Source organism: Oryctolagus cuniculus, chromosome 15 (genome assembly GCF_964237555.1).
Source record: "Oryctolagus cuniculus chromosome 15, mOryCun1.1, whole genome shotgun sequence".
NCBI lineage: Eukaryota > Metazoa > Chordata > Mammalia > Lagomorpha > Leporidae > Oryctolagus > Oryctolagus cuniculus.
In genome coordinates, this window is record NC_091446.1 from 22,167,604 (window position 1) to 22,193,898 (window position 26,295).

General features: G+C 41.0%; 1 long non-coding RNA gene across 3 annotated transcripts in view; it reads left to right on the top strand.

The window, feature by feature from the left end:
* Positions 1-26,295, top strand: part of LOC108178418 (uncharacterized) — a 316,045-nt gene that overhangs the window by 271,077 nt on the left and 18,673 nt on the right. For 2 of the 3 annotated variants that reach the window (XR_007911120.2, XR_007911119.2), the window contains 5 exons: positions 5,576-5,727; positions 5,846-10,053; positions 13,707-13,871; positions 18,919-19,009; positions 21,498-21,752. This is a non-coding gene — a long non-coding RNA (uncharacterized lncRNA). Of the gene's footprint in view, positions 1-5,575; positions 5,728-5,845; positions 10,054-13,706; positions 13,872-18,918; positions 19,010-21,497; positions 21,753-26,295 lie in introns of those variants that run through there. The other variant, XR_007911121.2, reaches the window with a different exon arrangement.

Sequence of the window (26,295 nt, forward strand, 5' to 3'; positions counted from 1 at the left end):
TCAGTAATCTCCCTAGGCTCTAGTCATGAGTTGCCAAGGCTATGGAAGCCTTTTGAGTTCGCCGACTTCGATATTATTCCGACAGGGTCATAGTCAAAGTGGAAGTTCTCTCCTCCCTTCAGGGAAAGGTATCTCCTTCTTTGATGGCCCTGTTCTTTCCACTGGGATCTCACTCACAGAGATCTTTCATTTAGGTCTTCTTTTTTTTTTTTTTTTTTTTTTTTTTCCAGATTGTCTTGGCTTTCCATGCCTAAAATATTCTCATGGGCTCTTCAGCCATATCTGAATGCATTAAGGGCTGATTCTGAGGCCAGAGTACTATTTAGGACATCTGCCATTCTAAAAGTCATTGCATCTTGAACTGTTAATTTCACTTAGATTACCTTTTATGTTCTTTATTTGTTATTATAGATCAGGGAGAACATATGCTATTTGTCTTTTTGATTCTAGCTTATTTGATTAAATATGATGTTTTCCAGTTTCATCCATTTTTTTGAAATGACAGAATTTCTTTGCTTTTCTTTTTTTTTAACCGCTGTGTAGTTTTCCATGGTGTACATAAAACATGATTTCTTTATCCAGTCTTCAGTTTATGGGCAGTTGATTTGGTTCCATATCTTAGCTATTTGAAATGAGCTTCAATAAACTTGGGGGTACAGATAACTCTTTCATATGCCGATTTCATTTCCCTTGGGTAAATTCCCAGGAGTGGGATGGCTGAATCATATTGTAGGTCCATATTCAGATTTCTGAGGTATCTCCATACTATCTGCCGCAGTGGCTGTACCAGTTTACATTCCCACCAACAATGGATTAGGGTACCTTTTTCCCCCACATCCTTGTCAGCATTTGTTGTTTGTTGATTTCTGCATGAAAGCCATTCTAAAGGGGGTGAGGTGAAACTTCATTGTGATTTTGATTTGCATTTCCATGACAGCTAGTGATCCTGAACATTTTTCATGTGTCTGTTGGCCATTCCAATTTCCTCTTTTAAAAAATTCCTGTTTAAGTCCTTCACCCATTTTGTAACTGAATTTTTTGTTTTCTTTTTAATTTCTTAATCTCTTCATATATTCTGGTTATTAATCCTTTAGCATTTGCATAGTTTGCAAATAACTTCTCCCATTCTGTTGGTTGCCTCTTCACTTTTCTGACTGTTTCTTTTGCATTGCAGAAGCTTCTCAATTCGATGTAATTCTGTTTGTCGATTTGGGCTTTTATTGCCTGTGCCTCTGGGGTTTTTGCAAGAACTCTTTGCCTATGTAAGTGTCTTAAACGGTTTCTCCATTGTTCTCTACTAATTGGATGGTATCAGGTTATAGATTTAGGTCTTTAATCCATTTTGTGTGGATTTTTGTATAAGCTGTAAGGTGGAGATCTAGTATTCCCAGCACTATTTGTTGAAGAGATTGTCCTTGCTACAGAGTCTGATAGTATGTCTTGAAATCTGGTATTGCGATGCCTCTGGCTTTGTTTTTGTTGTATAAGATTGTTTTAGCTATTCAAGGTCTCCTGTGTTTCCATATGAATGTCAGCAGCATAGCTTTTTCTATATGTGAGAAGAATGCCCCTGGTATTTTGATTGAGATCCCATTGTATCTGTAAATTGCTTTTGGTAGTATGGACATTTTGATGATATGAATTCTTCCAATCCATGAACATGGAAGATTTTTCCTTTTTTTTTTTTCTTTTTGGTGTCTTCTCTTTCTTTCTTTAATGTTTTGTAATTCTCATCCTAGAGACCTATTTTTTTTATTTTTAAGATTTTTATTTATTTATTTGAGAGGTAGAATTTTAGACAGATAGAAAGGTCTTCCTTCCATTGGTTCACTCCTCAAATGGCCGCCACAGCTGGCACTGTGCCGATCTGAAGTCAGGAGCCACGTGCTTCTTCCTGGTCTCCCATGAGGGTGCAGGGGCCCAAGTGCCTGGACCATCCTCCACTGCCCTCTCGGGCCACAGTAGAGAGCTGGGCTGGAAGAAGAGCAACCGGGACTAGAACCTAGCACCCATATGGGATGCCAGCACCTCAGGTGGAGGATTAACCAAGAGAGCCATGGAGCCGGCCCCAGTCCTAGAGATCTTTGACATCCTTGGTTAAATTTATTCCAAGGTATTTTTTTTTTTGTAACTGTCATGAATGGGCTTGATCTTAGTAGCTCTTTCTCAGCCATGGAATTGTATGTGTATATAAAGGCTATTGATTTTTATGTGCTGATTTTATATACTGCCACTTTACCAAACTCTTGTATGAGTTACAGTAGTCTCTTAGTAGAGTCTTTTGGAACCCCCATATATTGAATTATGTCATCTGCAAATAGGGATAGTTTGACTTCCTCCTTCCCAATTTGTATCCCTTTGATTTCTTTTTCTTGCCTAATGGCTCTGGCTAAAACTTCTAGGACTATATTGAATAGTAGTGGTGAGAGTAGGCACCTTGTCTGGTTCCAGATGTCAGTGGGAATGCTTTCAACTGTTCCCTATTCAATAGGATGCTGGCTGTGGTTCTGTCATAAATTGCCTTGATTGTGTTGAGGAATGTTCTTTTATACCCAATTTACTTAAAGTTTTCATCATGGAATTTTTGTCATATGCTTTCCTTCTTCCATGCTCAGCTTAGCACTAATGTTTACTTGTGATTTAAATTCCTTTAATGATTTTTTCACAATATTTTTTGGTATTTCCTCAGTGGTTGTTCTAATGTGTACCATATTTATTTAAATTCACAGAACAGCTTTCAATTTTACAAACTTAACTCCAATTAGAAAGAAATGCTATTCCTATGAGTCACATACATCCCTTTTGTGCTATATTATATATAAAAATATCTAGATTTAAAATATTTCAAAATATGTATATAATATTAAAAAAGAAAATTATATTTTAAGTGATTATTTTAGAGAAGCTAGGAGAAGAAAATAAAGAAAAACATGTATTTATAGTTTTGGTTACATTAATCTTTATAATAAACATTTTTTGCTTTTTTCATTTTTTCTGAATTTTAATTACCATATGGAGTCATTTCCTCATCTCATTACACCTTTGCTCTTACACACCTTCTTATTCTGTTATTGGCAAACATATGTTATAATCCTAGATATATCTTAGAGACATATACTTGCAATTACTTTTTTAAATTAGTTAAGAGAGGGAAGGGGATGAACTATGTGTTTACACTCTCTTTTATAATTACAGATAAATATTGCTTTTTCATATGGATTTGAATTGCTCTCTGTGATAATTGACATTCACCCTAAAGAACTTCTTGGTAATTCTCACAGAGTGGGTGTATAAGCACCACATTCTCTAGGTTTCTGTTTATCTAGGAATATCACTATTCTGTCCTCATTTTGAAAGAATTCTCAGATGGTATTTTTTCTTTAATCACTGTGAGTAAATCGTCTCATCGACTTCCGGTCTTCATCAAATCAGCTATTAATCTTACCAGAGATCTCTTTAAGTGATGTATTCTTTCCCTTGCTCCCTTCAAGATTTTCTTTTCATCTCTGTCTTGCAGCGTTTTCACTATGATGTGTCTATTTGTGAATGTCTCTGCTTTTATCCTTCTTGGTGTTTGTTGAGCTTCTTGAATGTATAGATTAAAGTTTTTCTGCCATATTTTTTTTTATTCTCCTTTATCTCTCTCCTCTCCCTCTAGTATTCCCATGACATATAAAAAGTGTATTTAACAGTGTCTCACATTTGTTTGAACTTCTGTTCTGTGTCCTTCTTGTTTTCTTTCTCTGTTCTTCGTATGGATAATCTCTATAGATGTGTCTCAAGTTCTGTATTGCTTTGTTCTGTCAGTTCAAAGCTATCATTGAGCCCCTGTAGTGAATCTGTATTTTAATTAAATATAATGTTTAATTCTTCATTTCCAATTGGATCTTTTTTCTAATTTCTACTTTTTATTCAGTGAAATACTGTCATCCGTCTTTTCTTTGTTTATTTCTGGTTTCCTTTAATTATTTGAGCAAATTTATCATGGCTACATTTAAGTCTCTTAAATCTTATACTTTGCAATTCTGTCAGTTTCTGTTATATATGGGCCATACTTCTCTGTATTTTTACATGCTTGAAAGTTTATTTTTCCAATTATTTGGTGATTTTAGATGATGTGTTATAGCAACTCTGAGTATTGCATCCCTTTCCCATGACTTATTACTGTTGTTTGGTTGGTTGGTTAGTGAAGTTAGAATTCGTCTATACAGGGTATGCCAGCCCCCAGCTCTTTCAGTGTGTAGCATCTGAAGTTGCTTCTCAAGAGGCACAGATCAGGATGTGCCCACAGTCACCCCTAGTGGGGTGGAGATGGCATGTCTCTCTTGATTAGCTCTTCTCCCCGAGTACATACAGCTATGAAGCTCTTCTCACTGATGACCAGTTGGCTGGCGGCTCAGTAGAGGATGAGGTGGAGGGAGACATCCATTCCTTCACAGATTAACCCAATTAAACTTGGGCTCCTTTGAAGAAGCAGTTCCTGAAGTCAGCCTGGGGTATTTATCTGACCCAGGATGACTCCTTGCAGTCAGCACTATCCTGATTCCTGTCCAGTGGACTAACCAAATCACCTCAATTGGCAACAATTAGAATTAGCAACCATTCTTCTCCCAGTCACCTTTTTAAACATTTTTAAAAGCTTTTATTTAATAAATATAAATTTCATAGGTAGAACTTTTGAAATATAGCAGTTCTTCCCCCATATGCGCCATCCCACCCCCACTCCCATCCCACCTCCTACTCCCTCCCCCATCCCATTCTTCATTAAGATTTGTTTTTAATTATCTTTATATAGAGAAGATCAACTCTATACTAAGTAAAGATTTCAACAATTTACATCCACACAGACACACAAAGTATAAAATACTGTTTGAAGACTTGTTTTACCATTAATTCTCATAGGACAACTCAGTGAGGACAGAGGTCCTGCGTGAGAAGTGCACTTCCTATCACTCAGGAACTCTCATCTCAGGAACCTGAGCCCTCTCTTTAGGATCATCACTATTTTCAGTAACACTCAATTATTCTAAAGCATAGTTTATTTTTAAAATATGTTGAAATAATCTCCAACCTCAGTGAAATCTCATAAAAGAGTATTTTTGTCTCTGTAAGCAGCAGAGCTAGAGAAATGTACTCGTGAGGAAGGGAATTAATGTTTATGTGGATGAAAACAAAAACAAACTAAGGCAAAGTATCTGTATTTTTATTGACTTTCTGTGGGAATCATTTGAGTCTGGATATCCATTCTGCTTTCATGTTAGGAAGATGGCGAATAATCTAGAGTTAGAATACTAATAACATTACAGGAGTCCCCCTTATCTATGGGGCACGTGTCATAAGACCATCCAGGAGACCATGAATGGTATTGAATGCTACATACTCTGTTCCTTCCTGTACATACGTTTCTATGACTAAGTTTAATTTATAAACGAGGTACAGTAGGAGATTAACAATAACTATTAATAAGAGCAATTAAACATTTATTAGAATAAAAATATATGAACATGGGCTCTCTTAAATAGTCAAGCAAATGCAAGTATGTAACACTTGGGCCATTCTCTGCTGCTTTTCCCAGGCCATCAGCAGGGAGCTGGATTGGAAGCAGATCAGCTGGGACACAAACTGGCACGCATATCGGATTGCCTGCATCACAGGTAGCAGCTTACCTGCTGTGCCACAATGCCAACCCTAAATACAGGTGTACTTTTATACCACTGTTGACTCTGAGTAAGTGAAACTACAGAAAGTAAAATAAGAGAACACTACTGTATTTCAAAATGAACTTTACTCCTAACATTAAAAGGTATTGATTCTCTTTCTCTTGTTTTCCTTTCCTGTTATCCAGTTGTATATATGTCTGGAATCCTACCTATGGTGTGGTTCTCATAGACTTACCCTGGCTCAAAAGGAAAGAGTAAGGTTTGAAGAAAAGCTTCCAAGCAACCATTCTGCAAGTACATGCAAGCTGTATAAGAAAGAAATAGCTTTTTAGACTTCAACAAGTAGTAGCATTTGTGATTTGGTGAGCAAAGAGGAATCTCAAATTTCCTTCAACCATTGATTCACCACAACTGAACTGAGGGGTTTTTGTTTGTGGTGTTTTGTTTGCTTGGCTACATATGTGTTTTTCAAGGACAAATTCTTACTCATGGGTGATAGAGGTATTTTTGGAAGAATATTCTAGGTTACTTTCATGACTGAACTGGCCAAGTTACTATTTAGCAAACTCTGTTGCTTATGGAAGCACTGAAATTTTATGGCTGATATAGTTACATGGCTTTGCATTTGCTCATCTTAGACTGGTTTACAGAATAAACTAGAACAGTCTTCTAAAAAACATTGTACAAAAGAGCTTGTATAAATTACATCCCCTTAGGCCGGCATGGCGGCTCAACAGGCTAATCCTCTGCCTAGCGGCGCCGGCACATGGTGTTCTAGTCCTGGTTGGGGCGCCGGATTCTGTCCCAATTGCCCCTCTTCCAGGCCAGCTCTCTGCTGTGGCCCAGGAGTGCAGTGGAGGACGGCCCAAGTGCTTGGGCCCTGCACCCCATGGGAGACCAGGAGAAGCACCTGGCCCCTGGCTTCGGATCAGTGCAGTGCGCCGGCCACAGTGCGCCGGCTGCGGCGGCCATTGGAGGGTGAACCAACGGCAAAGGAAGACCTTTCTCTCTGTCTCTCTCTCTCTCTCTCACTGTCCACTCTGTCAAAAAGAAATAAAAATTACATCCCCTTAGAGATTTAATTATTGTTGAGTAACTGCTTTCTTCAAAATGGTCTCATCACAGTTTTACAGACTGTATTTTTTCCTTGAAGTTCATATAATCATGTGCCAATTAGTGATTGGATACATTCTGAGAAAGGTATTTTAGGCAATTTTGTCACTCTGTAAGCATCACAAAATGTACTTGCACAAGCTAAGAAGGCTGTGATGTCACCAAATGCTCTAATGTTATGGAACAACATTCTTACATGTGTGTGGTCCATCGCTGGCTGTACAGGCATTATGTGCTATATGGCTATATTGATATTAGAAGTAAAAATGTTTACTATTTTATAGCTATAACTATTATCTTTTCAGTACTCATTTTATTAGTTATTGACTACCTGGACTTTGAAAGTGTTAATTAGTTTGACATGGATTTTAAAGGAATCTGAAGATGACATCATCTTTCCAAAAAAGCTGTATACTTGAATTAATTTAGATTTTTAAAAATAATGTGCAATTTTGAAGTCTCTTTTCCTCCTTAAAATCTCCATCTGGGGCCCGGCATTGCGGCGCAGTGGGTTAATCCTCTGCCTGCGGCACCAGCATCCCATATGTGTGCTGGTTCTAGTCCCGGCTATTCTTCTTCCAGTCCAGCTCTCTGCTGTGACCCAGGAGAGCAGTGGAGGATGGCCCAGGTTCTTGGGCCCCTGCACCTGCATGGGAGACTGGGAGGAAGCTCCTAGCTCCTGGCTGCGGATCGGCATAGCTCCAGCCGTTGCAGGCATTTAGGGAGTGAACCAACGGAAGAAAGACCTTTCTCTCTGTCTCTCCTTCTCACTGTCTGTACCTCTCAAATAAATAAAATCTTTGAAAGAAAAATCTTCATCTGAACTTTGTAACAGCAGCTGGAGATCTTGACGGTAATTGTTGTCAGGCATTTGAATAATTTTAGGCTTAGAAAAGATTTTAAAGATCAGTTAATCCAAACCTTTTGTATTAGTTTATCTTATATTATTTTCTAGTTTCATTTAAAAATAACCCTTTTGAAGCAGGCATTCTGGTGTAGAAGGTAAAGCTACCAGCTGTGATGCCAGCATCCCAAATGGTCACCAATTCAAGTTCTAGCTCCCTGTTAATGGCCTGGGAAAAGCAGTAGAAAATGACCCAAGTGCTTGGGCTCCTGCTCCCCACGTAGGAGGCCTGGAAGAATCTCCTGGCTGCTGGCTTTGGCCTGGCTCAGCTCTGGCCATGCGCCCATCTGTGGAGTGAAGCAGCAGATGGAAGATAGCCCTCTCTTTCGTGCTCTCTCTGGCTTTCCTTCTTTTTGTAACTCTTTCAAATAAATAAATAAATCGTGTGTGTGTGTGTGTGTGTGTATTCAGTTTCCACACATAGAAACATCTTACACAGCCACCATACAATTTTTTTTTTTTTACAGGCAGAGTGGACAGTGAAAGAGAGAGACAGAGAGAAAGGTCTTCCTTTGCCGTTGGTTCACCCTCTAATGGCCGCAGTGGCCAGCGCACCATGCTGATCCGATGGCAGGAGCCAGGTGCTTCTCCTGGTCTCCCATGGGGTGCAGGGCCCAAGCACTTGGGCCATCCTCCACTGCACTCCTGGACCACAGCAGAGAGCTGGCCTGGAAGAGGGGCAACCGGGACAGAATCCGGCGCCCCAACCAGGACTAGAACCTGTTTTACCGGCGCCGCTAGGCAGAGGGTTAGCCTGTTGAGCCGCGGCACCGGCGCCACCATACAATTTTAAAACTAGAAAATTAAAAATGCTGTGATAGGATCAACTATTTCACAGGTCTTACTCCATTGGACCCACTAATATTATTTTTCTGGTCTAGAATCCAATTCAGATCATGGGATTTGGTTTCTGGTCTCCTAAATCAACTTCAGTCTGTGACAATTCCTCAGTCTGTCTTTCACAGTACTGACACTTTTAAAGAGCACTGGTTCCTTCTCTGGCAAAAAATCCCTCAGTTGCAGCCCATTCATTTTCAAGATGATCCCCTAGGAGCCCCAGCAAATCAGCGTGAGCACCTTGTTCACAAGTTCAAGACTGTTTTCCTCTCAGAATTTCCAGAGGATCACTAGCTGCTTCAAGGGGCTTGGGGGGGGGGGGTGTTGATAGGGATAGAAGAGTTCTATAGCTAATACCATACAGGTAGATTACAGATCTCCTGCAGTCGGGTTTTGTACTGAGCTCCAAGATGACGGTGGCATGCACAAACTAAAAACCAAAAGCTAGGAGTTTGTAGCCTGTGTCCACAAAACATTATAACCTGACTAGCAGCAAAGTGGTAGCAACGTGCTCTTTGAGATAGGATTTTTTTCCAAGACTGGTGTTAGACACAGAGTTCTGTAGAAGGTCAACAAAGAGTGGCAACTGATGGGGAAATCAAAACAAAGCTACCCCCCCCCCCCCGCACATAAACAGATGATGATGATGATCTTATATTTTTCCCACACACTACCCAACCCCCATCCCCGGTGTGTTTCCCTAAAGCAAGACACCTTGTGCTGTGGTTTAGCAGATCCGAGTGCCTATACCCAGGGACCAGAGCTAACAGCAGAGCTCCCTCTACCCCTGGCCTCCCCGGGATGCTGGCGAGTCCACGGGGAGAGGCAGACAGCAGGAGAGGCAGGCAGGCTCCGTGGCGCGTGCAGACAGACCCCAGTCTGCAGCCGCCCGCAGCGGTGGGGAGAGGAGGACGCTGAGGCAGCACCCCCTCCCCTCACCCCCACCCCAAGTTCACAGCCCAGGCCCGGGCTCCGCGGGCTGCGCAAGGGTCCCGGAGACTCCGGCTCCAGCCCGCTGGGCGGCGCCGCGCTCTGCCCCAGCTGCCTGGTGCCGCCTCCGCCGGCAGCGGCGAGGCCCACGTGGAATGCAGCTGGGGTCCTGAGCGCCTCTCCCTCCACACTCCCGGCACCGCACCGGAAAAGTTCGCCCTGGCGGGAGCTCCGCCGCAGCGGTGAGCTCACTCCTTGTGGACAGCGCGGGGCTCCCTGAGTCTTCGGTTCCCCCTGTTCCCGGCGGCACAGTGGCCGGGACCCAAGGGGACTCGCAGCACCCCGTAGTTTGAATGCCGGGCTCCGGCTTATCTGCGCTCCGACAGCACCTCCGGCTCTGAGCGGTGCGAGAGGTGAGCGGAAGCAGAACAGCAGTGGAAGCCTCTGGGGAATGCAGGGCGACGGGAGCCTGGAACTTAGGAGCAAAAATAATAAGAAAAAGCCGCGTCCTCCGGACCAGGAGCTGAGACAGACAAACAGCAGGGTGTCGGTGACAAGGAAGCCTGCACACAGAGACCTCATCCCTCAGGGGGCTGACCACCCGGGCAAGTGAGTAGGGAAGGGGGATGGCGTGGGGTCAAGTTCAAGTAAGTATACGTGCTTCTTGCAGAGAAGGGAATTTGAGGCTTCTGACTTGGGATGTGTGCAAAATACTTTACCCACCTTCTCCAGGATGTGCGTCTCCTTGTGGGACTTCCTTGTTCTCCAAGCTCCGGCCTTGCAGACAATTTTCAAGTAAGCACACAAATCCCTACTTTATGTCACCATGGCTGATAGAGCTAAAGACCAGGTAAAGAGTAGGGTGTTAAGTGCCTGGGATGCGGTGGTGAGAGGGTTAACTTTGAGGGCCGTCCAATATTCCCTGAACTGACTTAGCTTTGCTTGTTGCAAGCTAACTGCTGGCTCAAGTAAGTCTAAGACAGGTTAAGTACAGGTTAATTCAGGAGGGACAGGTCCAAAGTCCTTTAGTTGTGAATCCTGTTGTAGGGACCTGTATCTTCTGTTTCAGGTCCCCAGTGGGTGAGTGGGCAGAGGGGAAAGTCCAGAATTGGGGTGATTCAGCTTGTGAATTTGCCAAAGTGATCCAGTCCTAGAAATATTAGCATGTGATGGACAACAGCTCCTTGTTCTCCGCCGGTTGCCTGGTCTCTGCTAGTGACAGCACAAAAACCGACCCTTCCTTAAGGCCGGGGAAGGGATTGCCAGAATCCCTGAGGTTGTCCCTGGGAAAAAACAAGTATGCCGTGGATTTGTGCCAACCTAACAGGCTTTGTGCAACTAATGGGATGATGGAAGTTGGTGACCTTGGGCTATGCTAGAGGAAGTTTTAGATTCGGGGCAATACATCACAAACTCTTGAATCTGTGAAAACTATCAATTTAAGGCGAATCTAGAAACTCTTACTGGCAGGAATAATAAAACAGCAGCTTTGGTGGCCATGATTAATGAGCCTTAAGAAGTGTGTGAAAGTTCTCCAGGCTAGCCCAGAGCAGACAGTGCCATTGTAACTAAAGATGGGTAAAATGTAAATATGTAAAGTCAGTGAAGATTAAATTAGGGATCCGAGAGTTCACTCTGAAATATGCATGGATCATCCAGCCCACACCAGTCCCTGCGTCTTCATTTGTATTAACTTTCTCGGGTCACGGCATGTTGTGCTTATTGTTAGGTTTTGAGACAAAAGTTTTGAACATTTTTAAAGAAAAATGTACTCATTGAGAATGGTGTTGCCACATTCTGTTCCATTACAGAAAGTACTGCAGCAAATCATGAACACGGCATTTAGTAGTGTAAGTCCTGTCCTTGGAAGTCCACCTGCCCTGGTTTCCAGCCTCTGGAGGACAAGTTCTGCTTTCTATTTTGTTCTATACAAGTTGATTGAAATAATTGCAGCAGCGACTCCATCCAGCTCTTAGAGTCCTTTGCCCTCATTGTCTACTTTAACAATTACACTTTAACGTCTGGTGTAGTATTTAATGTAATTAAAATATCACCACTAAAATTACTCATCCCATTTAAAATAGAATTTCTAAAACTTTTTCTGTTATGCAAATGATTTACTTGGATTTTCTGGCTTTAAACACATGAAGCAGTAGACTTTTCAATAAGTAGTATATGTTACACCAAACTGCAAGGTATCACTTACCTAGTCTGGAACAATTTTGGACCGAATGGAAAGGTGGGGGAAGAGAGAATGCATCTTTAAGAAGCCAAATATTCACTGATTTAAGAAATGACTTAAATGTATTGCCAGGTTTTCTGTCTATGTGAGTGTCTATGCATGTGCCTTTATGTACTTCCTACGCTTATAAGCACAATAGAGATAGGATGGGTCAGGTTTTGGATGGATGATAGGTAGTTAGTCTGCTAAGGCTATTGAATGCATAAGTAACCATGATGACTTAAATGCTTGAGCTCCCAAAGTTTGCTAACAACTATCTCTTTAAAACCATATATTTCTAATACTGACTCCTCTCCACAAAAATACATACAAGCACTATTATTTCAGCATTTCTTTCAGTTTTCAGAAACAAAGCTAAAAATTCATCTAGCTAAGTTTATCTCTTTGACCATCATGAAGCAGATAAGGCTTAAAATTATTTTTATAAACTGGAATGTGAAGGAAGCATTTAGTTGGAGTTCATTTAATGAAATGAAAAGCAGAGTGGAAAGACCCAAGTTGTTTAGTCCTATTTGTAGTCTCACCTGCCCTTGAAAAGTTTATGAGAGTATGAATGCCCTGTTGTGTAAAGTGGAGACAGTGCCACTCAGTAGTAATCCATAGTATTACATATCTTGATACACATTTGGCATAAATAGTTATGAACTATGTTACTTAGGAAATAATGACAAGAAAAAGAAGAGGACCTGTTTAGCACAGACCAGTTTTCCCTGAGTGTTTTCCTTCTGCCATAGTTTGAACCATGTGTGTCGAGTCCATGGATACAAATGACCAACTGCGTTAGTCATCACAAACATTTAAGGAGTGTTAACTGTGTACCAGGAACAGTGATGATAACTTTAAACAAATTATCTTATTAATTTATAATTCTGTAGTGATTTACTGGTCACCTTAATATAATGTTCCACATATTGATCCAGGAGTATGTGAGAAATGGTACCAAAAGTTATGAATATTTATATGAGTACAATAGACGATACATGTTATCTCCTAAAAGTAAAGAAATTGGCATCAGGTTCTAGTCCCGGTTGTTCCTCTCCCAGTCCAGCTCTCTGCTGTGGCCCGGGAGGGCAGTGGAGGATGGCCAAAGTGCTTGGGGCCCTATACCCGCATGGGAGACCAGGAAGAAGTACCTGGCTCCAGGCTTTGGATCGGCACAGCGCTGGCCGTGGCGGCCATTTGGGGAGTGAACCAATGGAAGCAAGGCTTTTTTCTCTGTCTCTATAACTCTACCTGTCATATAAATAAATTTTAAAAAAAAAGTAAATAAAGAAGTGAGATGGGAACCTTTTGGCCAGGATATCTATGAAGGTTTGTGCCTAGGTAGTGCTTAAATTCAATTATGATTTATAAGGAGAACTTTATTTTTTTTATTTTTTTTTAACTTTTATTTAATGAATATAAATTTCCAAAGTATGATTTATGGATTACAATGGCTTCCCCCACATACCGTCCCTCCCACCCACTACCCTCCCCTTTCCCACTCCCTCTCCCCTTCCATTCACATCAAGATTCATTTTCGATTATCTTAATATACAGAAGATCAGTTTAGCAAACATTAAGTAAAGATTTCAACAGTTTGATCAAGGAGAACTTTAAAAAGAGTGTTATGATATAAGCATAAATACATGATAGGCAAAGGAGTGTCAAGAGTAGATGCAGAGAGGAGCAATTAAGTTCTCCTAATATATAACATCAGTTTTGAATGAATAAAGATATTTTTCATGCCCAAATAAAAACTTGAAAATGTATTAGTATGCCAGAAGAAAAAAAAAACTGTTGTCCTTTAAAAACAGGATTTTTCCTATTTCCACATTTAAATCTCATCTTGGATATTGTTGCTTCTTTTTCTCATAAATTATTTTACACTTGCAGTTTTCCAAAAAAAGGACTTTATTTAGTAAACTCCGTCAGGGACTGCATCAGCCAACTTGCCTAGAATTCTGTGTGGCTTTATGTTTCTAAATTTATATGCAAATTCTGTGCCTTATCCTTTTGTGCATCTCAATTATCATCCTAGCCTCTGGGGACTTTGGAGAATGATCCTCTGCCTTCAAACTTGTCATGGTGATTGTGGAGAAGTGACATGGACAAGGCAAAGAAGAGACTCCATGGAACACCTTGGTGACTCCTGGGGAGCACGGCTCTGCCTCTGCCAAGATTAAATGCACGCGAGAGTCCAAAGGTCAGCAAGAAACAGTTGAAATCTTAGGATGCGAGATTTTTAGTGGTAGAACAGAGCATGATTTATAACGTAGGTAGAGACAGAAGGACCCAAACGCTCTGGGAAACCCTCTGTGAGCTTCTTCCTGTGCGTAGAAGGCTTCTATAGATCTCCCAGTGGTTTTAACCACCTTAGATCAGTACGGTGACTTTTTACTTTTTAAAAATGCTTTACTTCTGAAGCTTTTATCCCATTACTAAAGTTTTATTCTTATCATAGTCCTTTGAATCTCTTCAAAGGGCAGAAGTCATTATTACCTGTATTTCATGAAAAATGAATGAGAATTGCTGATGTAGCGATGTGATTCACACACAGAGCTTTGTGGAAGGGGGAGAGACTGAAACTTAAGACCCAGCCTTCCTTGACAGCCTGCACTTGTTCAGGGTTTTGTTGATCGTGTTAATTATTGGCTTGTTTGTTGTGTCATGGGCTGGAGACATACATGCAGCTTCATGTGTATGTTTTGGCTAATGCCTGTGCTCCTGCCATAGGGATCACCACCAGCGAGGAGTGTCTAGAGCAGGCATAGGCCTCCTGATTCCAGAACAACCTGTATAAGTTACATGTGCTTGGGTGTGGAACAAATTGCTTCATCTTGCGTGATTTGGGATTGTTTATTAACCTTTAAAATGGGACCTTACAGGGGACTGGAGGACTTGCTGCAGGTCAAGTACCTGCCCACCCATTTATCTACTGGATGCTTTGAGTCTGTGCTACAACTCATTGAGGAGATAACCTGTGGCTAGAATCATTGCAGAGAGCTCAGGAGAGGGAAAGTGGTAGAGTACCCCTGTCCCTTCTCAAATGATCTTACATAGATGAAACTAGTAATGTTAGGAAACCCAGAGCATAAATTTGAGGAATACCAAAATGGCTGGAAGTGTGTTATGGAACACAGCCTTGGAGATGCCAGCCTTGGAGAACTTAAAGCAATAACGTTGTCCATGCTGTCCCGCTGCATTCAGTGGCCAGCAGGGAAACCTCAAATACCAGCTCACTCACATCCTTCCTGAATGACAAGCTGCAGGTGATACCTGCTGGAAATGTTGTGCAAACCACTCATTGGCTCCTACACAAATATGCGAACTCAATTTCAATATCAATTTCTTTTTACATGAAGGGGCTGGGAGTTGTCCATGTGGCAGGAGAATTTGTTAAGCACTAGAACAATTGTACTCTAGCTAGATTGGGCATCCACATTGCCACAGGAGCTAAGCCTTTAAAACGCTAGTAAAAATCAGTACCTTTTTTTTGAGTAGTTCTCTTTGCACACATGGCAGATACAGCCCATTCTAACACAGTGGCTCAGAGGAGTTGGGAAACGTGCCCCAAAATCCCTATCTAAAAAATTGAGAGCAAAGATTTAAGTTGTATTTAGAGTTACTTTAAATTAATTCCCTCCCTTCCTCCCTCCTTCCTTCCTTCCTTCTTCCTTCCTTCTTTCCTTCCTTCCTTCCTTCCTTCCTCAGAGTTACTGAGAGGCAGAGAAAGAGAGAGGTCTTCCATCTCCTGGTTCACTCCCCAATTGGCCGCAACAGCCAGAGCTGCACTGATTCGGAGCCTGGAGCTTCCTCTGGCTCTTCCCACATGAGTGCAAGGCCCCAAAAACTTGGGCCATCTTCTACTGCTTTGCCAGACTACAGCAGGGAGCTGAATTGGACATGGAGTAGCTGGAACTCAAACCGGTGCCCATATGGGAGGCGGCAGCTTTACTCACCAAGCCGCAGTGCTGGTCCCTTCTTCAAATTTCTTAGAGAGAGATATACTAAGTGATGATAGGGAGAACTCCTAGCATGAGCAGAAAAATTTGTGTGCCCTTGTCATGTCCCCCTTTTCTTAGGTCACTGACCTGTTTTATTGCATTCATGACCTTCATCAATTCCCAAGAGTCGCTCGCATAGCATTACTAATGTGTCTCATCTCTACCTTGTTATGGAACCTAGCACTATTTTTCATTTTTAAAAAATTTGAATGAGTGATACAGAGAGAGATCTCCATCCATCTCCTTCACTCTCTACATAGTTGCAGCAGTTGGGATTTGCCCAGGGCTGAAGTCAGGACCTGGAAACTCAATCCAGATCTCCCACATGGCTGGCAGGAACCCAACTATTTGAGTCGCATTGTTGTCTCCCAGGTTCTGTGTTAGCAGGAAGTTAGAATCAGGAGCCAGAGCTTGCATTTGAATCCAGATATACCATCTGATGTGTGATGTGAGCATCCTAATTTTCATCTTAACTGCTAAGTGGGCCTGGCATTTAAGTTCTGCTCACTGGCTGTTGAGTCTAAAAAGACAACATAAACACATGCACACTAATATTAAGGTAGTGTGACTAAGACATGGTATTGGGTAATTGGCTGTGCCCATGCACTGAAGTTTTGATGGTTCTGGCCTATGTCCTATCAGAGTAAAAAGGATGTGAGGAGCCCTTATTTCATGGGCCTTCAGGGCTTGCCCATTTTTTTTTTTTTAAGATTTATTTTATTTATTTGAAAGTCAGAGTTAGAGAGACAGAGGGTGAGATGGAGAGGGAGAGGTCTTCCATCTTTTGATTTATAACCCAAATAGCCACAACAGCCAGGGCTTGGCAAGGCTAGAGTCAGGAGCTTCTTCCAGGTCTCCCACGTAGGTGCAGGGGTCCAAGTGCTTGGGTCATCCTCCACTGCCTAGCCAGGCATATTAGCAGGGATTTGGATTGGAGGTGGAGCAGCCAGGACTCAAATCAGTGCCTGTATGGGATGCCAGTGCTGCAGGCTATGGCTTATCTTGCTGGGCCACAATGCCAGCCCCCAGGGCTTGCCTGCTTGAAGAGTCAAAGATGTGTTCAGCTGTTCACTTCTGGTAACATTCTGGCATTGTGGCACAGCGGGTAAGGCAAAAGCAGCACCAGGTGGCCCTGGTGCTTGGACCCCTGCCACGCATGTGGGACACCTGGAAGAAGTTCCTGGTGTGTGTGTGTGTGTATGTGTCCCTCTCTCTGTAACTCTGACTTTCAAATAAATAAAAATAAATATTGGTGCCAGTAATGTGGTGTAATGGGTAAAGCCTCTGACTGTGGTGCCAGCATCCTCTATGGGTACTAGTTGGAGTCCCTGCTGTTCCACTTCTGATCCAGATCCCTGTTAATGCAGCTAGGAAAGCAGCAGAAGTTGGTCCAAGGGCTTGGGTACCTGCACCCAAAAGAAACTCCTGGCTCCTGGCTTCAGATCAGTCCAGTTCCAATCGTTGCTGCCATTTGGGGAGAGAATTAATGGGTGAAAGATCTCTCTCTATTTCTCTGTCTCTCTGTAACTCTGATTTTCAATTAAGTAAATAAATCTTTAAAAAAAAATAAAAAGGAAGTAATGCAGTACCTTTTTTCTGGAAAATGGCCTTTCCACTGTTGAAATAAGCACTTTGCTTTATACTCTCTGTGATGGGAATGAGTTGCAGGGTACCATCTTCCCTGGTATCCACATAAGCAAGGTATGTGTCGTGAGGATAGAAGGGTGCAGGCTTTTAATTAAGAGTAATGATTTGCAGTAAAGACTCAGGAAAAAGGTGTCTTGTGCTGGGAAAGCTGCTTTGACCATTATCATCATTGTAACTTCACAAAAATAACTGACTCTTCATCTCTGTTTCATTATATGTAAGAAATACTCTTGTTAAAAGTTTGATATGAGGCTTAGGTTGATAGACATGGAGTACTTGAAAAAATGACTGACACACAAACACATTCAATAAATGTAAACTGTTATGTTGTTAGGACTGCCATTGATTTAATTAAAACAATCCTGAGAGTCAGCTAAAGCCTAAAACCTGGAAAGCAAATGTGTATAATATGTTGCTTGTGATATTAGTATTTTTGTAATTAAGCTATCTTCCTTTTGATTTTCATCTCTTTGAGGGGTGGGGCTTTACTTCCTTAACTTTTTTAGTTGCTTTTGTTCTATTTTCATATGCATCCCTTTTGGCATTGATAACTATTTGTTCAAAGTAAATACTGAATTGTTGCTGTTGTGTGTGTGGGGGGGGTGTTGTAATTTTCTTTTACTTTCCTTAGGACACAAAATCAAATAAAACCCTTGATCTTATATATGAATACAATAGAATATTTTATAGCTACTAAATATAGTCAGTATAGATTTATTGGCTTAGAAAATATAAGTTTTGAAAATAATAAGACTGTAAACTACAGGTTCTGTTGAGTTCCATGATGTATCTCAAGTGCCTGATTGGGTACTGGGCACATAATAATGTGCCCAACTACATTTATATTTTTCTAAATGAAAAACTAATCTGTAAAGATAGAACTAAACTGTTACATTGTTTCGACTAAGGATTATCATTTACTTTGTGCATCCTGATTTTTTTCTCCATGAACATGATCGATTTGTATTATATTTTTTAAATTTTGAAAACTGGAGAGAGGGACTGGTGAAATTAGCTTCACTTTACTTAATTTTAGGCAAATGAATTTGACCCTTTGACCATAGATTCCCTTCTTTTACCAGTTAAGGTAGCTTGTTTTGATGACAAGAATGTAAGAAAATAATTTTCTTTCCTTTTTGTTTCTGAATATATCATAGTAGATGCTCTCCAGCTCTTTCTTGGTCAAACTTTTAGTCAAAGAAGAAGCAAATTTGAAGGTGTTTGTTCACACCATTAAAACTATATAAAGTAATTACACATCTTGTTCCTTGTTTGTCTAAGAAAGATAATATAAGTCCAAATTTTTGAAAAGATTTATTGAATTTTAGATAATATTTTGTAATGTAACAGTACATATTATTAAATATAACTTATTATATTTACATTATAGTCAAAGGCATAATGCTCCACTAAATAAAGAGTCCAACAAATAAAAAGAGCATAGTGTAGCTGAGCAGGAAAATTGGCAAGGGCTATAAATAACAATCAAATGAAAAGATGTTCAACTTCTCTCATATAAATTTCGAAATTCACAAAATCCTAAGAGCTATAGTTGCTGTACACATTGTTAAGAATTAATGTCCACTTTTTTATTTATAGATGCCATGTTACACTTTGCAAGGACCCATCAGGTGTGCATTAGACCGAAAAGCAACAGTCCAAGCAGTAGTCACAGAACTCCTTTTCAAAGGTAAGTGCACATGGCTCCTGACTTTACAAAGAGGGTATTTCAGATCTATTATTAGCATTATTTTAGCTCAGTATTTTACCTTTGCAGCAGTATTTACAATAATAGTTAGATTTTTAGGTCAACCCGCAATAGGCAAGGTACTCATATTAAAGTGTATGCTGTGATTCAGCTTCCAAAAGAAAATTATATATACTTATGAAAGTATATACAAACATACCCACAATGTAATGTTATTCAGCCATTAGAGAAGGAAATCATGTCATTTTTGACAACATAGATGGGCTTGTCTGACATGCTAAGTGAAGTAAGAGAAGAAAAAGGCAAATGTATGGTATCACTTAGATCTGAAATAAAGGGACTGGCTTTGTGGCATAGCAGGTAAAGCCTCTGCCTGCAATATCAGCAACTCATATGGGCTCCAGTTCACGTCCTGGCTGCTCCACTTCCAATCCAGTTGCCTACTAATGGCCTGGGAAAAGCAGCAGAAGATGGCCCAAGTGCTTGGGCCTCTGCTACCCACATGGGAAACCTGGAATATCCTCCTGGCTCCTGGCTATGCCCTGGTCCAGCCCTGGCCATTGTGATCATCTGGGAAGTGAATTGGAAGATCGAGGATGTCTGTCTCTCTCTCTCTTTCTCTCTTTCTTCCTGTGTCTCTTTCTCTTTGTAATTCTGACCTTCACATAAATAAATTAAATCTTTAAAAAATTTTTGAAATACAAGAAAAAATCATAGAAACTGAGTGTAGAATGGTGGTTGCCATGAGCTGGGGCAAGGAGCAGATGGGAAGACATTAATCAAGGGGCATAAAATTTCCAAGTTAAATGATGAATAAGTTCTGAGACTCTACCGTACAAACTGGTAAATATATTAATAACGTTGTATTGTAGACTTCAAATTTGCTGAAAGATAGATACTAAGCATTCTAACCCAAAAGTAAAAACAGCAATTATGTGAGGTGATGGATATGTTAATTAGATTATATTAGGCATTTCATAATACATACATATATCAAGTCATCACATTGTATACTTTAAATATGTACAATTTTTAGATAATTTACCTCAATAAAACTGGAGATTTAAAAAAAATCTTGTTTTGCCTGTGCCGTGGCTCACTAGGCTAATCCTCCGCCTAGCGGCGCCCAGACACCGGGTTCTAGTCCTGGTTGGGGCACCGGATTCTGTCCCGGTTGCCCCTCTTCCAGGCCAGCTCTCTGCTGTGGCCAGGGAGTGCAGTGGAGGATGGCCCAGGTGCTTGGGCCCTGCACCCCATGGGAGACCAGGAAAAGCACCTGGCTCCTGGCTCCTGCCATCGGATCAGCGCGGTGCGCCGGCCACAGCGCACCAGCCGCGGCTGCCATTGGAGGGTGAACCAACAGCAAAGGAAGACCTTTCCCTCTGTCTCTCTCTCTCACTGTCCACTCTGCCTGTCAAAAAAAAAAAAAAAAAAAAAAATCTTGTTTTTTCTCTGTTTTTCCTGCAAGAAAAATTTCTTTTTTTTTTTGCACCCTAATTATAAAGAAGTTGTTGGATGTTGTAGGTGGGAAATTTACACCTGATTTCTAGCCGAGCAGGAGCCACGGCTGTTTGGGCCTCCCTTGAGTAAACCTTTGTCATCTAAAAAAACATGCAGGTGATCTCAGGACCCTGAGCCCCTGGAACATACCGTATTGTTTTCCTTTGTTTCCTAGAAGCACTCAGGAAATGAGAATATTATTTCCTTATCATGTGCCCGATTCTCCCATGGAGGAAGAGGGAGGTCAAAATGGCCCCTGTACATTATGCCAAGGACCTGAAATCCATTACGAAAACAACTGCTCAGTTCCAGAGTCTGGGTGTAGAGTGCAGAGTGAGACAAGGTTAGAAACCCATTCAAGGGAAGCAGTGCATGCTAAGGAGGCGGCAGGCTCAGCCACCTGGACGGGCTCTCCAGGAACAGAGATAGCCCAAGAGCAGGGACATGAGTCTCATCCAAGGTAGACACCGTTAGCACGCCGAAGATAAAATGGGCTCAAACAGGAAGAAGCCAAGAGGATAAAGATTCTGAAGGTAGAGCAAAGTAGGCGGTCATAAGATCAATAAGCAAATGACTGACAGAAGTCAAAAGGGTAGGACCAAGTAGGCAGGGTAACTCCAGGAATAAGCAATCTCTTAACTTGTGGCACTCACTTCCTGCGTTTCAGAAGCCTTTGTTTACTTCCTGAAACAGATGCCCCTTTGGGACCTTGTGCCCTTTCAGCCTATAAGTGGTATTATAATTAAATAACAGAGCAGAATCTTAACTCCCTGCTAGTTGTCAGCTTCTATTTTTAACCAAGCCAAGAAAGCTTAAAGTAATGGTTCACACTAGCACTAGAGAGATCATTTTTAATGCCTCTGATTTACACTTACATTTCTAATTTACTCTGTAATGTTGGACTTTACGGGAGGCTTCTCTTTGAATATTTATGAAGACCAATTTATTGATTGTTTGTCACCCCCTTTAGACTCTGGAAACCTTCCTTTTGGGACTAATGCAGCTGTCTCTATGATGTCCTGAAGCCCCTCCTTCCCCACCTGCCCTGGGAGCCCTGCACTGCAGCTGATTTGAAGTTGAAGCAGACTGTAACTGAAGTGAGACGGCAGTTCTGCTGTTTGTTTTCACCAGGCTGGTCAGCCTGTCATTTCCCAAGGCAGTGCAGAGAGAACTTTTAATTGGTAAAGCTTGAGAAATAAAAATACCCAGGTACCTTCTCGTCTGAGGTTGTTTGCCTGTCTGAAGTTTCTTGTCATCACTTGGCATTTAAGTTAGAGACAAATAAAGGAGATGAGATGACCCCATGAAAACTGAGTATTATAGTACAATTGGAATGCACCAGACCATAAAGAGGTGATCCAGGAAGAAGAATGTGGCATGAAACAAAGTTTCTTCCACATTGTATATATGATTTGTTTAAGTTAAAGAAACAGGCCATTAGGCTAAAGTAGTAAAATATACCTAAATAAAAAGACTTTGTTTTTCTTTAGATGTTTATTTTTTATTATTTATTTGAAAGGCAGAGTGACACAGCAAGTGGAGGCGGGGAGAGAGAGAATCTTTCATTTGCTATTTCACTCCCCTAAATGGCCACAATAGGGACTGGGCCAGACTGAAGCCAGGAGCCAGGAACTCCATCCTGATCTCCCATCTGGGTGGCAAGGACCTAAGTATTTGAGCCACCGTCTGTTGCCACCCAAAATGCATTAGCAGGAAGTTGTATCAGATGCAGAGAACCCAGGACTTGAACTGGCACTCTTACATAGCACGCAGCTGTCCCAAGCAGCAGCTTACCCTTCTGTGCCGCAATACCAGGCCCAGACTACATTTCTTTAACTCACTATTTTATCCTTTTTTAAAAGTTCTGTGTGCAAAATCTGCAATTAGTAACTGTCTGGTACTAGTAGTTTGTCTTCTAACAATTATTATCAGTCATCCTTCATCAGTTGATTCAGAGTGGGAAATCATGATTTAATTGTAATTGAAATGTGGTCAACCTTGGAATCACCCATCTTGAGCAAGACTTTTTCCTTGCTCTTCCTGAAAGTTTAAGTTTCCAGTTCCTCAGGAAAAGATGATGGGGTTCCTAAAAGGATCTTCTATGAGCAATTCAATATACTTTTTAGCGAACTCTCTAGAACTTATGGAAATTTATTAGGTGGGTGAGTTTGAAAGAAAGGTTTGTTTGACTACTATTCCACTTCAAAAAGTTCATGGAAAATGAAACTGAAAAATAAATGTATTTTGTAAAGGATGTTTGAAATCCATGCATACAAGGGGTCTTCACAAAGTTCATAATAAGTAAGTATTATGGAAAAGACTATATATGGATTTGAAAATTTCTTGTATCAAAATAAACTTATCTTTTAATTTCTTTTTCCATTAACTTCTTTGAAATAGTCTCATCTTTTCAAGGCTCTATTGTTAAGTGCAACTATAGTGAATGCTATATAGATATTAGGAATTATGTGTGTATTGTCTGTGAGGCCATAGATGTAGGCAAATAAGGTTCATTTGGTAGGCCAACACGGTCAAGAAATGGGAGACTGAAGAGTGATCATCCTAAAGAGGGAATCAGAGGTAGAACTGAAAATCTTCAAGTTTTGTTTGAAAAGCAGTCAGTTCAGGTGAGTCATTTGTTTTTGAATGTCAACAGATATCATTCATGAAGAGCCTTGAATAAATGCCTTATATGAGTCCAACTGTTTTTGGAAAGCTGGTACTATGAGTACAAGCTTAGGCTAACCTTCCTAAAGTGGAGACCATAGCTTGATTGCAAAGATGTCTCATACAACCAACCCAGAGCCAGCCGACTTCCGAAATGTGGGAGTCAAACCAAAGTGAGCAGAATCATGCACACAACCGATAGCCAACTACAGACACACAATAAGCCCAGCTGAGCCTGGCCTGCATCAGTGGGCTTGTTCAATCACCCTATACACTCACAAGAAATAACATTACCATTGTGTGACTGTCTAACAGGGTTAATGTGGCAATAGATAATAGTATGCTGGCCCATGTATACTGGTCAGCAAATGTTGGCTACATACACCCGCATTTCTCTCCAGCTGAGATGTTTTGGTAATGGTGACTTCTTACTGTTTACACAAGTTGTCTGTAGAAAGTTTTCAAACAGCAACACTACAACTGCCATATGGCTGACAGTGACTGTTATATTCCATTGAATCTAACATGCATCCTGAATTCAAATATGTTAAAATGCAAAAATCCTGCTTATTATAGAAACTTTTATCAACACTCTTTTGGATACTAGTTATCTGTGAATTTAGCTAAAGCCCAGCTCCTTGGAGCTAGACTGTACTGCAAAAACAAAGATTTTCAGCCTGGTACAGGACAGAATTAGAATTTCAAGTTCTAACAGAGGGACCTGGAGAATATATACCAAACTGTCCCCTGCATTACAGCAAGTCAATACTGTCCTCATTGATCTCCTAGAGTGACCAGAGGAGGAGCAGTTTGGAATAGCCATGAGGGCTTCCAGATTGCCTACATCATCACACAAAGTCTTAAGAAACAAGGCTGCTTTACATACTTGTGCTTTGAAGGGATAACATATGCCTCTTGGGTCTCTGTGCTGAATTAGGATAGTGTTTAGGTATACTGCCTATAGGAGGTATAGGACATCCAGGGAGAGCTTAAATACTACAATTAAAGGTGTTGTTTGTATTTTTTGTTCTGCTTTGCATGTTTCATCAAGTTTTGTGCACAATCAAAAGCTAAATTAATACTTTAATTCCATTATTTCAATCTTCTGTAGTCTTTAATATTTATAGTAAAGGGAGTTAATATTTGGCAGGTATATTTTTAATGGATGTTTACAAACATTACAAGATAATCTATACTGCAGTTTCATTATTGTTCATCATTTTGAAACACTACCCACCTTCCCCCAAGGTTGAGTACCACACTTGGCTCCAAGTCAAATCCACCCACAATTTTTTTTAAAAAAACATACCCTTCTCATTCAAAAAATAATAAAAAAGTAATTTTTTAAAACCCCCACGCTTCTCTAAAACACAATTAATGGACTGTTAGTGCCACTGGAAAAATGACAGGAATTCTGATTGTTTTTTCCCTGGTGAAAGGCTTGATGGGAGGAGTCCCCAGGCAGGACATATTAGCATATGAAAGCTCAATGGTGAGCCAATTCTGAATTCTTCCAAGAGACTCCTTCTGTTGTCCTGTGTCCATACCTAAGAAGTGTTATTGGCCATTTTAATGATCAGACTTGAGAACCAATTGCTGAGTTATCTTTTATTCCTAAAATACTACTTTTATTTCCTACACAGATCTCTGTGGATTCCCTAGGAGAACTGATGTACTGAATTAGGTGGAGTTGAGATAGCATGTATTCGGGGACCTCACAGACCTTGACTCAAGTCCTGGCCCCATCAAGTACTAGCTATATGACCTTGACTAAGTTTTTTGGCTCCAAACTTTCATTCTTTCCTTTCTTGAAAATCGTTTAATAATGTCACCTTATAAGGAATGGTGACAATTAAAAATAATAGACACACTCAATACCACACACAGGAGAAGTTAGTTCCCATTTTTCCTACCTTTCCATCTTTAAAAGTGAGGTTTCTTTGTCTTGAACTTTGGTCCTGTGCCTGGTAAAGCTGTTACATCTGAATGTCAGCCATCGACCTGGGGGTAGACACTGTTGGTAGCAGGGCTGTTTAGGTCCACGTGGTAATTGTAAACGTGGACCTGAAGATCTCTTGAAAGTTCATGTTGCAGCAGAACAGGAGTGAACATTTATTAAGCATTTTGTATGTGCCAAGCTCTCTTCTACGACTTTACATTTAGCACTTCATTTAATACTTCAGACAAGATGTAAGATGTAGGTGCTATTCATAGCTTAACTTTATATATAAAGCTATGAAAAATTGAGCTGTAAAGAAATTAAGTGACTCACAGAAGGTGGTGGAGTTACTGAGTGACAGAGCCAGTATTTACCCCAGACTGCACCGATTTCTCTGCTTCCCTCCAGTGGAGGACTTCTCAGCTGGACATTGGGTGTTTCCTGCCTCACACAGACTTTCCAGATGAACTGGGTGTGTCGGAGCAGCAAGGGTCATCTGTGGTTCTGTCACAGAGAAACAGCATTTGTAGTCACATGCAGTCAAATCCAGGACTTGTTAAGGATTTCTCAGGTGCCAAGGAACAATAGGACTTCAGGTGCACCGTGTCATGTCCCCAAGGGCAAGAAGCAAACTAAATTCCAGCTGTGGAAACTTAGCGTTCTGTGAGAAGAAAGGGGAAACAGTTCTGTGTTTCCGCCTCCCTCTTAGACTCCACCCTCTCTCCTAGGGCATGTGGCAGTAGAAGACCAGTGCATGTGAACTGGAACTGGTGCTAAATGGAACTAGCCCCTCACTCCCATGAGCACACAGTATCCCTTACTTAAAGGCTTATTGTTTCCATGGCTGTAGAAATTAAAAATAAGGACATCTGAAATAGTATATCATGAATGAGAAACACAACATAATTATTTCTTTTTCCTTTAAAAAAACACATTTATTTGAAAGGCAGTGAGAGAGAGAGAGAAAGAGAGAGAGAGAGAATCTTCTGCTGATTCACCCCTAAATGGTCGTAATGGCCGAGGCTGAGCCAGGCTGAAGCAGGAGCCTGAAACTCCATCTGGATCTCCCACATGAGTAGCAGCATCTGTCACTGCTTGGAGCTGGATCAGAAGCAGAGCAAGTAAGACTCAAACCAGTGCTCTGATACTGGATAGCAGTGTC